Here is a 16,294-nt window from a genome sequence, read left to right on the forward strand (position 1 = left end):
TGCCCCAAGAAAGAACATTTAAAAGAAACTGGGTCCTAATGATTCAGGAAATTCTCAGCCTATCTGAGTTGCAAAAGATGCTAAAACTAGGAAATTGTGCCCTGTTGGGGTAGTGTGCCTTGAAGAGAAAGCCACGAGTGTGGTTTGATAGCCATTGGCTACTGCCTCAAAAGGATCAACAGGAGAAAGTGTTCCCTCACACAGATGGTTTCTTGAAGAGATTCAGCCAGGGATCCCTTCAAGCATCTAAAAGAAATCAGGAGTAAAAATGAGATTATTTAGTAAAGATCTTAAAATGAAGTAAATAATATTTACTGGATTCAGGATTTAAAAACTGGATTTAATGGGGCGCCTGGGTGGCTTAGTCGGTTAAGCGTCCGACTTTCGCTTAGGTCATGATCTCGCAGTTCGTGGGTTCGAGCCCCGCGTCGGGCTCTGTGCTGACTGCCAGCTCAGAGCCTGGAGCCTGTTTCAGCCTGTGACTCCCTCTCTCTCTGACCCTCCCCTGCTCACGCTGTCTCTCTCTCTCTCTCCTAAAAATAAATAAAAAAACATTTAAAAAAAATAAAAAAAATAAAAACTGGATTTAAGTTTAACTCTCTAAATTTTAATATACTTTGTTTTATGGCAAATTATGATACTATCTTTGTTAGTCTCCATTTTATATGTACAAATATTTCAGTTAGAGTTGGTTTTTTATTTGTTTGTGTGCTTGGTTAGTTGGTTGGTTGGTTAGTTGGTTGCCAGCCACAGAGACCACTGCAATCACGTCAAAAAAGGATGTTAATGAAAGTCTACTGGGCAGCTCATATTGTGTAACAGAACCCAGAAAATCAGACACTGGAAGGAGAAAACCCATGGCACTTTTGGAGGTTTGGGCAGCTATGACAGTGTCTCCAGGAACAGTCTACCAGAATAAGTCAGTTCTAAATCTTCCCTCTAATTGTGTTGCTTTTCTCAGGAGTTTCTTTCCCAGAAGGGAGAGGTTGGTTGTCTCCATCTGTGTCAAGAACTCATACTATGTGCCTGAGAGAAGGCAGGAGTGAATGGAAAGTTCCATCAAGAACACATGCAATGGGAAGAAGGAGTTCCAAAGGAATGAAGTGAGATGCTAAAGGAAAGTGGAATGAGTGCTAATAAGACTAAAATCAAACACACAGGGAATGAATGGCCTCTACAAGGATGGCGACTACAGTGGGCCAGTGTTTGTCCCAAAGCGACCTATGACCTACCTAGACAATGAATGAGTCCTTACTCAGAATACTTGATTTAAAGAGTCCATATATCGGTATCACAAATGCTAACCTTCTCCCATGTAGTTTCAGTTCTTCCCATATACAGAATGAGGAAATAAGGCATATACAACCTCTAAGAGGTCTTCCAACTTATAGTGTCCTCCTTACACAACCAAGGCTGTTGCTTTAAGGCAATGGATGGGTTTTATCATTGACAAAAGATATATTCACTTCATTCTTATTTACATAGACAAAAGCCATGTAGTGACAAGGTCTCTTCAAGGCTGGAATACTTCCTTAATAACATGAACAAAATAGCATCTGGTATCAATCTTGTCCCACTGACTTGAGTGTAGTGATTTAAAGCTTTCATTCTTTGATTCAAAATCTAATTCTTAATGCACTTTCTGTCAGCCATCTTCATGGGTTCTAAATTAGTTTCTGTCATCCTGACAGACTCTTAGATAAATTGAAACTTAACTAGGGGAAAAAAATAAAAGTTAAAAAACAATTTGATTCTGAATATATGTGATCTATATTTTGGTTATTTTCCCCATAAACTGTCATTGGCTTCTCTGTATTAGTGAGCTGGTGAGTATGTGTGATGACCAACTACTTCTGTAATTTACTGTCTGACGATAGATTATAGGCAAATTGCCAGACTGACTTCGGCTGAACCCATTAAGCGTTATTCCTTTTCAAGCACACTGACCTGAGGAAAAGACTCAAATCATGTTTTTTTTTCCAGCATAACCTAAAATTACTGAGCATTTCAGCTATTATTTCCTCCAAGTGTTCACTTTAATTGGGTGAGTAATCATATTACTTGAAAAACAAAAAGCAGTGATGGATAAGAAGGCAATATCGTGGTTCTTTTTCACTGGTACAGAAGACAGAGGAATTAAGTTAGGGAGAGAGGGGGGATGAGGGAAGGAAGAGGCAAGGGGTTAAGGGGAGAGATGGAGAGAGAAAGGGGCAGAGGGAGAGAGAGATTAGGGAAGTGGCATTTAATGAGGTGCAATCCAGTGAAGGAAAGTCTAACTACCCAAAGCATTCTACGCTAATACTCCAAAGTGCTGAGTTCTCTCAAAATACATATAATCATCCACATTTCTAAAGCAATTTACTTCTTAAATGCAATGTCACTTCTCTGTTCAGAGTCTTAAAATATACTTTAAGTACAAAAAGCTCCATTTATAGAGGGGAACCTGAGACTCCATGAGGACAAGTGACTTAATCCATGTCACCCAGCTGATTGATGGCACAGACTACGTTATAAACAGGTCTCTGCCTCCTCGAACCAATGTAAATTCCACATCACCTCACTGCCTTTATACCAGAGGTCCTAATTACCTGCCACCAGGTGTTGATTAGATTTTTCATGCCATGGAACTTCCCTGAAAACATTTTCTGGCTGTTTTCAAGAATGTTCTCCACCGAGTAATCCTATAATCTTTGAAGACAGCCTTGGATTGAAGTTCTGATATTTTTGGTCTCCACAAGGATTATGGCCACCCTTCCACATGTTTTGAGGAGACAAAGCTTTGGAACAATGGTACAATCTAACCTGAAGAAAACTCATTAGATCCCAGAGGAGAAGTGTTGCATGGGCATCCTCAGTTTGTCTTGGTCTTAGTTCTAATATTTCATTCACTATTTGTTCTTAGAAACACAGTTAATAAACTTTTAAGGCCCCATGTCACTGACTCTAAAATAGGAATATAAGTATCATTCCCTGAAGAATTATATGAGTTAATGCATAAAAAACCCTACTGCACATTAAGATATTAACATTAATAACAATTCTCCAAAGGGATGGCCAATGTGTGCTTAAAATATCCTTTGTGAAAATAGAGCATTGTGCAGCATGGGCAAGGGTAGGTTATATAGAATATATTGGTAGCCAATTGTTGGTGCCTCACCCACATCTCCTCGGTCTCACCAATACTGGTCATACTGTAGCTTCCTAAAGCAAGCACTTGAATATCTGTGTCATGCTTCGCTAGTGAGAGGGACATAGGGACAGTAGAATACATTCAAGGAACATCCCTCAGTTGAAAGTAAATAAGAATTCAAGGTAAGATATGCCAAATTCTTCTCCCCTAAGGTGAAAAAATACTAAGAATTTTTATTCACTATGGTGTTTATTGAACTACAGCGTTCATAATCTTAAAGTAATAGGTTCCAAAACAGCTTAATTAATCAAACGGAAAACTTTCATGTTTACTCTCTCCCTTTGTGACTGTCTGGAATTATTGCCTTCATGAAGACTATGTCGATGTGCCAAACAACTAACCATAGCATTTTATGACCCTTTGAGAGGAATGAATCCTAAGTATGTTTAAATATTAGGAAACTTCCTTCTATAAATCATAATGCTGAACTTGCTGGTGGTAGTGAAAATCTTGAAAAAACGAAGAAAATAGGCTCTGGATCATCTCTATTTTATGAAATGATTGATAGGATGAAAGAAGGGACAACTACAATAAAAATCTCAAAATTTATTTCCATTCCAGGGACTATAAAACCTTTGTAAAATGTTTTATTTTGTCTTTGATTCAAGCTTAAACTAATTCATTGCTTGACTCATGGGACATATTAAATGTCTATGACCAATACAATATCATTAAAAATCTTCTGGTCTACTGATCTATTTCAAATGTCTATCTTGAGTTCCTACAATACACTAAGGTTATGAAAGCTAAGGACATGTCCTAATAACCACACCAGTTTTTGTGACTCTAACTTTATCTGCATCTCTATATACCTTGGTATGTATTTATTATCCATAGAACACACATACACACATACATATAAATATGTGTATATACAAATTAAGCAAGTTACTTAATCTGTATCTGTTTCTTAACGTTTTTCTTGGAAAGGAATGGCAATAGAACCTACCTCATAGAGTTATCTCGAGGATTAAATGTGCGTGCGTGTATGTGTATATATCCATATTTTATATATAGACTGACACACAGCAAGCACCATATCAGCACTAGAATTATCTTCACACACACTCTGCAACGTACATTATACACATGTCACCAGCATATATAAATATATGTATATATACACAGAATTTGCCCACACATATTTCTGAATACTATGTAGGTATAGTATAATTACTATATATGCATGTAGCACAATGAGTAGACGATGTGACTCTGGTGACGATATTGACTAATCCCATTAAAAGGCAATCTCCCTCCTGTGGGGAGTAAAACAGGGCCTCTCTGGGTGCTCCATGATAACTCCAACCCTGAATAATTAAAAGCTCTCTTAGTACCACTTGAAGTACATCTTCCAAAATCATTATTCAAATTCTCCCTTACAGATCAAATTCATTTGCTGCCAAGTCCAACTAAAGTTATCAAAAATTTTAAAAGAAATCAAAAACATAAATAATAACATAAATAATCATAAGCTATCCCATTAATTGGAGTAGTTTTCCTCCTGGGTCTCTAGAAAGCTTGCTGATGTAAGATTAACAGTCACTGCACTCTGCAGCTGCTCTTTCCCACAGAGCTGTCATGTGGAGCATCTAATAGAAGAACAAAGAGACAACTCAACTGTTTGGTATGGTGGCCACTGAGGAGCCCCCTTGCCATATTACTTTCAGTAAAGGCCACAGGGATTTCCATTACACATATTTGAAATTATTGTCTATTGGGATAAATCCATGAAAAGTGAAGAATAAAAGCACAATAAAGAATTTAAATCCTACCCATGCCTACTTCTCTAGACTTACCTCTTTTCCCTCCTGCCAAGAGTCTGTTCTCCAGTCAAATCAAACTATTGTCAGTCCTCAAGTCCCCACAAATTCCTTGTCTAAGCAAATTCAAAGATTTGTTTCTTATTAGAAGACTTTACCCTAGATATGTTTATGTCCAGATAACTGCAGGCTCAATTTAAAGGAAGAAAAATCAAAGGGAAATAATATTTATTTAAAGCCAACTATATATGAGACATTTTACTTTGTGTGCATGACTGTATTTAATCTTCACCTCAATTCTTTCAGATATAACCTTCATTACCTAATTCAGTAATGAGAGGCTTACATATGTTAACTGATTTGCCCAATGACACATACTTACATACTGCACAGTTAGGATTTGAACCCAAGCTTATCTTATTATTTTACTTTTACTGCACTGTGGACACAGCAGTCATTTAGAGAAGAAAAAATATGATAATTGGATTCACTGAATATAGGAATTTGTCTGTGGCCATTTCACTGAAACTCACTTTTATACACAAAAAGTTGCTGCATGTACAACAGCAGTGGGAAGCATCATCATACTCTTTGGTACTCTACACATTTTCCCTCAGAAGAAGGGTCTATGTGCCCTCTCCCTCAATCTGAGTGGAGCTGTGATGACTTCAAGCCAGAGAGTAGGACAGAAGTGACACTGAATGATTTCTGGGAAGGGCCATAAAAGGTGTTTGGATTTCCTCCATATTTGCTAAAAATTTGCACTAGCAGCCCTGAAATGCAGTAAGAAATCAGCTTCTCTTTAGGCCACCACACTTTAAGGAAGCCAAGTTATGAGGGGCTTGGCTTTAGTGGGTAATCTCTTCCTTCAAGTAATTCTAGATGATGATCCAGACATGGAATAGAATATAACCCTCTACCCTTCAGTCTTCTCAGCTAAGTATCCAGATATTTTGAAGTACAGATGGGCTCCACTGTGGCCCCTGCCTGAATTCCCAATCTCAAAATCTGTGAACAATAATAAATGAGCTGTCTTAAGCTAGTAAATTTTGGTATCGTTTACAGCAGAAATAATGGATACAAATACAAAGTTATAACCAAGCTATAAAAAAGTATGTAAGAAACAATTCCAAACATTGTTAAAGCAAACAAAACTAAAACTCATGTGATCTCTGAATACAAATCTACAAAAACATAAATAAATAAATAAATAAATCCCAAGAAGGGAGAGAGAGGAAGAGAGAGAGAGAGAGAGATAAAGAGAGAGAGAGATGCTATTATTTCTGATTCTGGAAGAAATCACAAGAAGGAAGTTTCTTTCAACTTAGGTCTTAAAATGAAAAATGAATAAGTAATACTTTGAGAGAAAGAGAAGTAGACAATAATGTTCCAAAAAGGAGAACTATATGAACAAACCGTATAGCCTCTTTCAGAAAGAACATTCAGTATAGATAATCAGACTACTTCATCTGTTTGACAGAGTAAGAAGTCAGAAAGAGCCAGGTCATTAAGAATTTTGAGCATCCTGCTGGGGGGCATCCATTGATAATGACAGATGCTTGAAGATATTGAGCTTTAGAAGGATGTTTCTGATGGTATAAAGAGGACGAACTGGAAGTCAAGAATCACATAATAGGCAAAGTGATTAAAAAATTATTTCAGTCTTCTCTATCAAAGATAAAAGAGACCCAAATAAAAAGAGCACTCATGGTAATGTAAGAAATAGGAATGTACAACTATTTTGATTTGGGGGGAAAGAAGTAATTTGACTGAAGGTCAAGTGAAGGAAGGCATGAAGCACCTGTTAAGTCAAAGTACAGGAAATGCATGGTGGTAGAATAAGATCTTCAGATTCATTGAGGATATTTTTTTTAAATTTTGAATCTTTTTTTTCCTTTTTTTTTGAGCTTTTTATTATTTTTTTTACAAATATTTTATTGTCAAGTTGGTTTCCATATAACACCCAGTGCTCATCCCCACAAGTGCCCCCCTCCATGCCCATCTTCCCCCTCCCCCCACATCCATCAGTCCTCAGTTTGTTCTCAACGTTCAAGAGTCTCTCATGGTTTGCCTCTCTCCCTTTCCCCCACCATTTCCCCCCTTCTTCTCCCCCATGGTCCTCCATTAAGTTCCTCCTAATCCACCTATATGTGCAAACATATGATATTTGTCCTTCTCTGCCTGACTTATTTCGCTCAGCATAACACCCTCAAGGTCCATCCATGTTGCTACACATGGCCAGATTTCATTCTTTCTCGTTGCCATGTAGTATTCCATCATATAGATAAACCACATCTTCTTGATCCATTTGTCCGTTGATGGACACTTAGGCTCTTTCCATGTTTTGGCTATTGTTGAGAGTGCTGCTATGAACACTGGGGTACATGTACCCCTCTGCATCAGCACTCCTGGATCCCTTGGGTAAATTCCTAGCAGTGCTATTGCTGGGTCATAGAGGAGTTCTATTGTTAATTTTTTGAGGAACCTCCACACTGTTGTCCAGAGGGGCTGCACCAGTTTACATTCCCACCAACAGTGTAGGAGGGTGCCCGGTTCTCCACATCCTCGCCAGTATCTAGAGTCTTCATTCAGGATGTTCTAGTAATGAAGGACTTTTTTTTCTATTCTTTTTGTGTCAAGAAATTTAGTCACTGCTGATATAAGATGGAGTACATTCGAGATTCCTTTTGTTTAACTTGTCTTGAGCCTCCAAAGTACACGTACACTGGGCCTTTGTGTTCCAGTCACATGTGTTTCTAGACATAACACTTGGAAATAGATCAATTTTTTTTATTCTCCATCTACCCACATTCTTTAGTACAACTCAATTTCACTTAAAATCATTTTCTTAAAATGGCTTGATTACAAACTTTTGCACTTTTCCATCTCCATTCCAATAAATCTGTAATTATTAGCCTAATGGGGGAGTGGGACTGAAGTAAGCCCTTGTTGCATGCTTTGTTGGTCTTTGTGTGATTACCAAACCACTGAAACACACCTGCTGTTGGCTCAGACTCCTTACCTGTCTCATTTTACACCTAATGTGATCAGATCTGATTATTATTTAGTAAAATACTTAAAGATGACTTTTTTCACTGCAGTCATGAGGCTAGAGAGATGAAAAATATGTTGTAAAACTTATGAAAATGGGGAAAAGAAATGAAATAGATGAGAGTAAAGATGAGTTTTTAAAAATATGTATTAATTCACTCAGCAAATACTAAGTACTTACTCCCTCAAACACTGTTCTAAGTGCTGAGAGTGCAGGAGTGAATAAAGTCGACAAAGCCCCTGCCTTCAGGGAACTTACGCACTCTTTTTTAATCTTTTTAATATTTATTTATTTATTTATTTATTTATTTATTTATTTATTTTAAGAGAGAGACAGCACGAGTGGGAGGGGAGCAGAGAGAGAGGAGAGATAGAATCACAAGCAGGCTCCCCACTGTCAGCACAGAGCCCGATGTGGGGCTTGAACTCACAAAACTGTGAGATCATGACCTGAGCTGAGATCAAGGGTCAGACACTCAACTGACTGAGCCGCCCCTGAGCTCCCATTACACATTCTTTAAGGGAAGGTGGAATAAGATTATTATATCAAGGATATCAAATGGAAATAGGTACAATGGCAAACACTTAGGAAGTGAAAGAGGAGAGGGACTTGTACAGACAGAATGGTACAGATGGCCTGACATTTGATCAGTCAATCAAATAAGCAAAGGGAGGTGAGAAATGCAAATCACACAAATTTCTGGGGAGAAGACATTTCAGGCAGAACAAATGCAGAGTCCCTGAGGCACTAGCATGCTTGATAGATTGGAGACCTGTGTGGTAGGACAGGAAGGCTCTAGCAAGGAAACAAAGGAGATTAAATAAGAGAAGTGATTGTTTGTGGGAGGCTGTCAGATCATAAATGGTTTTGTAAATCAAAGAGGCTTGGGGTGAATTAAAAGCAGCTTGGATGCATGATTTGGGTTCGGTCTGTGCTATTTCCTCGCTCTGAAATCTTAACAAGTTACTCAACCCCTGAGCCTTAGTTTTCTCTCATCTTAAACAGAGATGAAATTGAATCACACTTACAAGGTTTCTGTGGGTGTCAAGTGAGATAATGTAATGCTAAGAAGTGCTTAGCAAAGTGTCTGAAAACAGGAAAAAATATTATTATAGTTATTATTTTAGATCATACTCAATGAAAGCCTCAAATGTGCTAATTTGGGGACTGGGGAGGTGGGGGTAGTATTTTCAACTTTTAAACTACAACATATCCTGAGGATTCTTTGAGCCAAAAAGATGAAAAGGGGTTCCCCCATATATTTCTATCTAGTTCCACGGAACTGGTAAAGAAACCCTACCAATCCGATGAGCACTAGAGAGAATTAAGTACACACTTTCTTTCATTTCCTGCTAACCATCCTGACCATCATACCCATAGCCTATGATTCAATGAGTCACAAGCAAAGTAGCAAAAAATAAATTCAATAATAATTATTCAATTTTTATAGAATCAACAATAAAAAGTATTATTACATAAATTAATATATATACTTATATGTAATTACTATTAATATTATAATAAATAAAATTCCATAATAAACAAAGTTATTCTTTCTTTTAAAGTGTATTTACTTATCTTGAGGGAGGGCCAGAGGAAGGGCAGAGAGAGAGAGAGAGAGAGAGAGAATCCCAAGCTGACTCTGTGCTGTCAGCACAGAGCCTGACATGGGGCTCAATCTCATGAACCGTGAGGTCATGACCTAAGCCAAAACTAAGAGTCGGATGCTTAACCAAATGAGCCACCCAAGTACCCCTAAACAAAGTCATACTTGTCTCTGTCAATTTTGTTTAGTATTGTTAGAATCTGAGAAAGAGCAAATACTTTTTTTGGATATTAGAAAAGAGTGACCAATTAACTAATTTTGGGTTGCATGTAATTTTTCCAACTTTTGATCTCAAGTGGAAGCCCAAATCTTTGGAGTTTATGATTCCTTGCAAAATGGTATCACTCTAAAAACCTATTTGACATTTGGAAATTTTCATAATTTTTTAGGAATGTACATCAACCTTAATGCTGAAGTTTTTGTCTCTATTTATCTAACATTGGAAGCTCCTGGCCATTTCTTTCTGCCCTGGATTTAGTGACTAGCAACAAGTGGATAGTGTTGAAAACAAGAAGGAAGAAATCAGTCCTAAGTATTGCCCAAAAGTGAGGGAATGGCCTGAGGCACCCAAGTATCCAACAAGGGTCAAGTATACTCATACTAGCTTATCTTTCCTACTCCAGGCACAGATTGTGATCAAAGAGATCAGCCTCTCAAAATATTTGAGACTCTCCTATTTCCAGGAACCTACTTTACTTCTGATGTGTTTTCCTCTATACTCAGCTTTGAAAATTTTAACTTAGGTATCTCTCTTGCTTCTCTGTTCAGTGCCTTTATATTTGAGATAATATCACCACCTGTTAAAAACCTGTTGGGGTTTCTTATTGGCTACAAAAGTACTTCCCATGGAAGATGCACTATGGAACATCACTGGTGTTACATATAAAAAGTTTCCTTGTTCAAATAGGTATAAGAAATTCAGGGTTAAACCAGGGTAAGCAGATGCCTTATCAAAACAATTTTCAGATCTTCTTAGAGGCCAATGTGCATTTCAGATGCCCAAGATGAAGACATACAGTCAGAATCTACTAATCTTAGGGTTCCTGGGTGGCTCAGTTGGTTAAGCTCTGACTCTTGATTTCAGCTCAAGTCATGATCCCAGGGTTGTAGGATAGAGCCCTGCATCGGACTCCGCACTGACAGCATGAAGTCTGTTTGGGATTCTCCCCCTCTCTCTGTCCCTCCCTTGCTTGCATGCTCTCTTTTTTGCTCTGTCTCTCAAAATAAACATTTTTTTAAAAAAATAATCTACTTATCTCATATATTGATGGATCATATTTTTGAGAGACAAATATGGCTCCTAGGGTTCTATGAAACTTACATCAGGAATGTCTTAGCTTCTGGTTCAAGATGTTTTACTACCTAGTACAATTCACTATTCCATTTGTATTACCTCTCACTTCTTGCACTTTCAGTGCTTCCATGCCACAAAACTAATCCCTATTCCTTAAAGATAGAATGCTTTTTAATGTTTTATGTCTCCATTCTAGAATAAACACTAACAAGTAACAAACCCTTTTGATGCTAAGACTGCCTTTACGTCTTTCTCATATGCAACCCAGAGTCTAACACAACCATTGACATTTGATTACTAGAATAACTGAATCAATTGATAAAGCTATAGATATAGTCCAGCTAAATATTACTCTTATTCTGCATATTTCTTATTACTAAAGTATCTAATTTTCTACATAACATAAATCATACTTATTTCATTTTGATGGAAAATATACAGAATCATTTTTAAATTATGTATATGAATAAGGATCTTTTGCCTAAAAATGCATGAATGTAAACTTTTAATATGCTTTATTTATGTATTTAATTAATTTATTTAGAGAGCATGAGTAAGGGAGAGGGACAGAGAAAGAGAGGGAGAGAGAGAATCCATCCTAAGTAGGCTACACACTGTCAGCATAGAGCCTGACACGGGGCTTGATCCCAGGGCCCTGGGATCATGACTTGGGCTGAAATCAACAGTTAGATGCTCAACCAACTGAGCTACCCAGGTGTCCCAAATGTAAACTTTTTAATTGATATTTGATTAGCATTTTTTCCACAGTTAGAAATAATCAGTGTGAATGCATTATCTTTCTACATTTTTTTTTTAATTTGAGAGAGAGAGAGAGAAAGAGCACACATATGGGTGCAGTACAGAGAGTAAGGAGAGAGAAACAGAAAGACAGGGACAGAGACAGAGGGAGAATCCCAAACAGGCTCCACGCTCACCAAGAAGACTGATGCAGGACTTGATCCCATGACCTGAGCCAAAATCAAGAGCCTGATGCTCAACAGACTGAGCCACCAAGGTGATGCCTACTTTTCCATGTTTAATTTCACTATTGTGAACCCACTGAGAGAAGGTATAGTTTGTAATGAAGAGAGAACGCGAGAAGAGAGACAGAAGAGAGAAAGAGGGGGAAGAAAAAGAAGAGGGAGAAGGTTGTGAACATCAAGCAACAGATAAAATATATGTAATCGATTCCGGGTAACTCAGTGATATATCCACAAATAGAAAACTAGACATAAAATCTGATTCCCAAAATTCCAGTTCTAGAAATTTACCTCAAAGAAATGAACACAAGTGTGAGTATATTTCTTTGTATATAGAAAAGACTACCACTTTATTTACAATAAAGGGGAAGGGGGCGAGAAGAAAACCCAGGGTTGTCCAACAAAAGGGTATTTGTTACATAAATGATAATGCTACATTTGATGGCTATTTTATTTATGATATTAAACAACAATCTTTCAAACTATGTTTTAAAGAGTCACCAGGGGAGACTGGCCCAATTCTAATCTAACAATTTAATTTTATAGATGTGCACAATCTGTTTTCTAGAATGACATAACTTTGAGAGGCATGTGGGACAGTCTATACATATGGAATTCATATTCTGTCCACCTCCCTTCAGCATTATGACAGGCACAAAATGGATCTTAGTTCCTTCTCTTTCTCTCTCTCCCTTCCTCTCCTCTGGATTCCATAAACTGAAGTGCCTAGATTCTTTGGAACTGTGATGGAAGTAGAAGAAGGTTCTTGTCAAGTGAGCTGTGTCTTCTCTGCTTCATGGTCTTCTTTGTAGACCTGGACCAGATGTGCAGGCAAATTCAATTTACCTTAATTCATCCCTGTTTAATTAGCAGCTGGGTTACTCCTGGCTCCAGGAAAGCAAAAGAGTGAGTTTGTGTAACAGAGCGTCTATCCTCTGGAAACAACTTTACCCTCCAGAATGCTACTTGATCAATAGGTAAATCTTACTATGTTGACACCAGAAGGGACATACTTCTAACACCAGTTAATTCTAAACAAAAGCACTCTTAGTCTACAGAAAAACTAGTGCCTTATGTGAATATATGTTGTATCACTGGAAATGACAGATGCATTAAGACATAATTTTATACCCAAACTTGAGAATTAAGTTCACATTTGCAAATTATCCATCATTTAAGAAATTTGAAGGGAGCATTAGTTCTTACGGAGATAAATTTAAGGTATAGTGACATGAATGGGATCAAGAATAAATCTATCATATCATATTAACAATAGAGAAATATAGAAACCCCCCCAAATAAAGAGCCTAGTCACATTCCTTATACTCTAAAAAGCATCATTCTACTACTTTTTATTTTTTTATTGTGGTAAAATACACCTAACATGAAATTCACCATATTGACCATTTTTAAGTTCAGAGATATTAAATACTCATATAGCGTTGTCCAACCATCACCACCATCTCTTTACATCATTTCCATTGTAAAAACTGAAATTTTGCTCATTGAACAATAATTCCTCATTCTCTTATCCAATGCTCTGCCCCTGGTAACCACCATTCTCTCTGTTTCCATGATGCTGACTACTCTAAGTGCCTCAGATAAGGAGAATCATACAATTTTTCTCTTTTTGTGACTGGCTTATTTTACTTAGCATAATGTCAAGTTTCACCCATATTGTAGCATGTTGCAGAACTTCCTTCCTTTTAATGCTTGAATAATATTCCATTTCATGTATACAACATATACTTATCTAATCATTGGTCAATAGACACTTTAATTGGTTTCACATTTTAGCTATTGTGAATCGTGCTATGCTTATGGATGTATAAATATCTCTTTGAGATCCAGCTTTTAATTCATTTGGGTATATAGCCAGAAGTGGAATTGCTAGATCACATGGCAATTTTATTTTTACTTTCTCAAGAGACCACCATACTGTTTTCCACAGCAACTGTACCATTTTATGGTCTCACTAACAGTGCATATGGATTCCAATTTTTCTACAGCCTTGCCAATGCTTGTTATTTTGTTTTTTTTTTCTCGATGATAGCCATCCAAATGGGTTTGAGATGGTATCTCTTTGTAGGTTTGGTTTGATTTCCCTAATGATTGGTAATGTTGAACATCCTGTCATGTGCTTATTGACTATTTGTATATCTTCTTGAGGGAAATGTCTATTCAAGCTCCTTGATCTTTTTGAATCAGCTTCTTTCCTTGTTATAGAATTTTATGAATTTTCTATGTATTCTGGATATTAATCCTTTATCAGATACATAATTTGCAAATGTTTTCTCTCAATCTGTGGGTTGCCTTTTCTACTCTTTTGATATTGCCCTTTGATGCACAGTTTTTAAAAATTTTCATGAAGTCCAGTTTGGTTTTTTTTTTTTTTCCTTTTGTTGCCTATGCCTTTGGTATCATAGCCAAGAAATCACTGCCAAGTACAATGTTGTAAAGCATTTGCTCTGGCTTTGGCTCAGGTCATGATCTCACAGTTTGTGAGTTTGAGCCCCACATGAGGCTCTGCTGACAGTACAGAGTCTGCTTGGGATTCTCTTTCCATCTCTCTCTGCCCCTCCCCTGCTCATGTTCTGTCCATGCCCTCAAAAATATTAATTAATCTTAAAAAAAAAAAGAAAGAAACAGAAGCTACAATGAGTGATTGGAGCACAGATCCCAAGTATTTGAGGAACAGGTCCTTTGTGTCCATTCTGGCTCTCACAAGCTATGGGCAAGCTGCTCAACGAACACTCACACAGCTGCCTGCCACAGTGCAGAGAAGAGACATGGACAGCTGAAATTTACCAAAATACTATCTAAGGGAAAGTATGATATTATCTTACTGAAAGGGAAAACATTCAGAGGAATGTGTTAATATGTCAGGGTACGCAAAAGTATTAAGTATTATGAATGGGCTAGACAAGAAGAAATAGTATTTCTGGCATTGTTCCCCCTGAATTTGTATTTTTCTATTCTGTTTAGTGGTAAGGCATAAATGTGGATAAACTCAACATAGTAGCTAATATCAAAACCCACTCTCATTTAAAGAAATGAATGATAACCATCAGGTAAATAGACAGCCAAAATCAGATATAACTTGGAGGGTAAAAAAGTCTGCAAGATTGTCAGCCAACAATATATAATCCTTAATGATAATGAGGCTAAAAATCTGCACATTCATTTTTCATTTATTATGTGCCAGGTACTGTGTTCAGTATATAATGCATATGTGCTGTTATCTTCACAGAAACTCTATTAAGTAGGCATCATTGTTTTTATTTATAGACTTCTAAAGGGCAGCTCAGAGAGAATAAGTTGTTATGATTAACCCCAAAACAGTGAAAAATAGATCAGATTGACTCATTTGCACCATACCAAAGAAGCAAAATTTCACAATAGGGAATAATGCTAGATAGCAAAGTTAATATTAATGCATGGGGGAGGAATGCCAAGTAGCAAACCACACATGTGGGGAGGAGGGTTCATTTCTGAAAGGCTTCTTGGTTGCCCACTTTGGGATATGTTTCACAGTAAGTGTTAGAATTCAAGTGGGCAGTAACAGAAGCCACTTTTGTAATACTAACAGCTCTGCACCATCTTTGTGATGTTCTTAAGAATAATACAGAAGGCCATCACTCCTGAAAAGTTAACAACAGGAAGAAGATGAATTTTATTAAAAAGGAACAACTACATTCTTATCTGTAACAGGGTCAGTTCTCAAAGCAACTAGAGAAGGAAGACTGGATTGTGAAAGGTCTGGAAAGCACAATTTATGTGGAAATTTTGTGACAACTGTAAAAGAGAAAACAGTTGTCAGGCTTAGTATGATGGTTAGGGAAAGATCTCTGAAGACGCACAGCATTGGTTTGCATCTTGGCCTCCCTAAACCAGCTTGTGGTCTTTGGATAACATCAGGCCTCGTAACTGACTGGAGATAGAGGTCAAGATCTCCAGCCCCTCCCTAAATGCCCAGTTGGATTTCTACGGTACCTCGTGTGATTGTGGGTAACAACGAACTCTCTAGAGCCAACCTATTATACACACCGTGCTTCTGTTTCCTCCAGATAAGTTCCCCACCAGAATTAGGGATCTCCTTTTTGCCCCACAAACATGTTTATGACAATGTGTCTGCTACAGTAATTATGAAATTTCATTAAACCATCTATGAAGTACTAAAACGTAAGTATTGACAGAAAAGGCTCTTTTCCCCCATGTTGAGTGCATTAAAAAAAAAATTAGAGAACATTGATTCACAAAGGAAAAGATATCTGAATAATGAGACCTAAGAGATATCTGTAAAAAGAGTCTGAACCCAAAAATCCGTTCTAGGTTTCCTGAAGTACTTTTATGATTTCATTTCCATCAAATAGAAAATTAGTGGCAATTTGCTATGAGAATATCTTGTG

Source organism: Hyaena hyaena, unplaced genomic scaffold, assembly GCF_003009895.1.
Source record: "Hyaena hyaena isolate Hyena2069 unplaced genomic scaffold, ASM300989v1 scaffold_623, whole genome shotgun sequence".
NCBI lineage: Eukaryota > Metazoa > Chordata > Mammalia > Carnivora > Hyaenidae > Hyaena > Hyaena hyaena.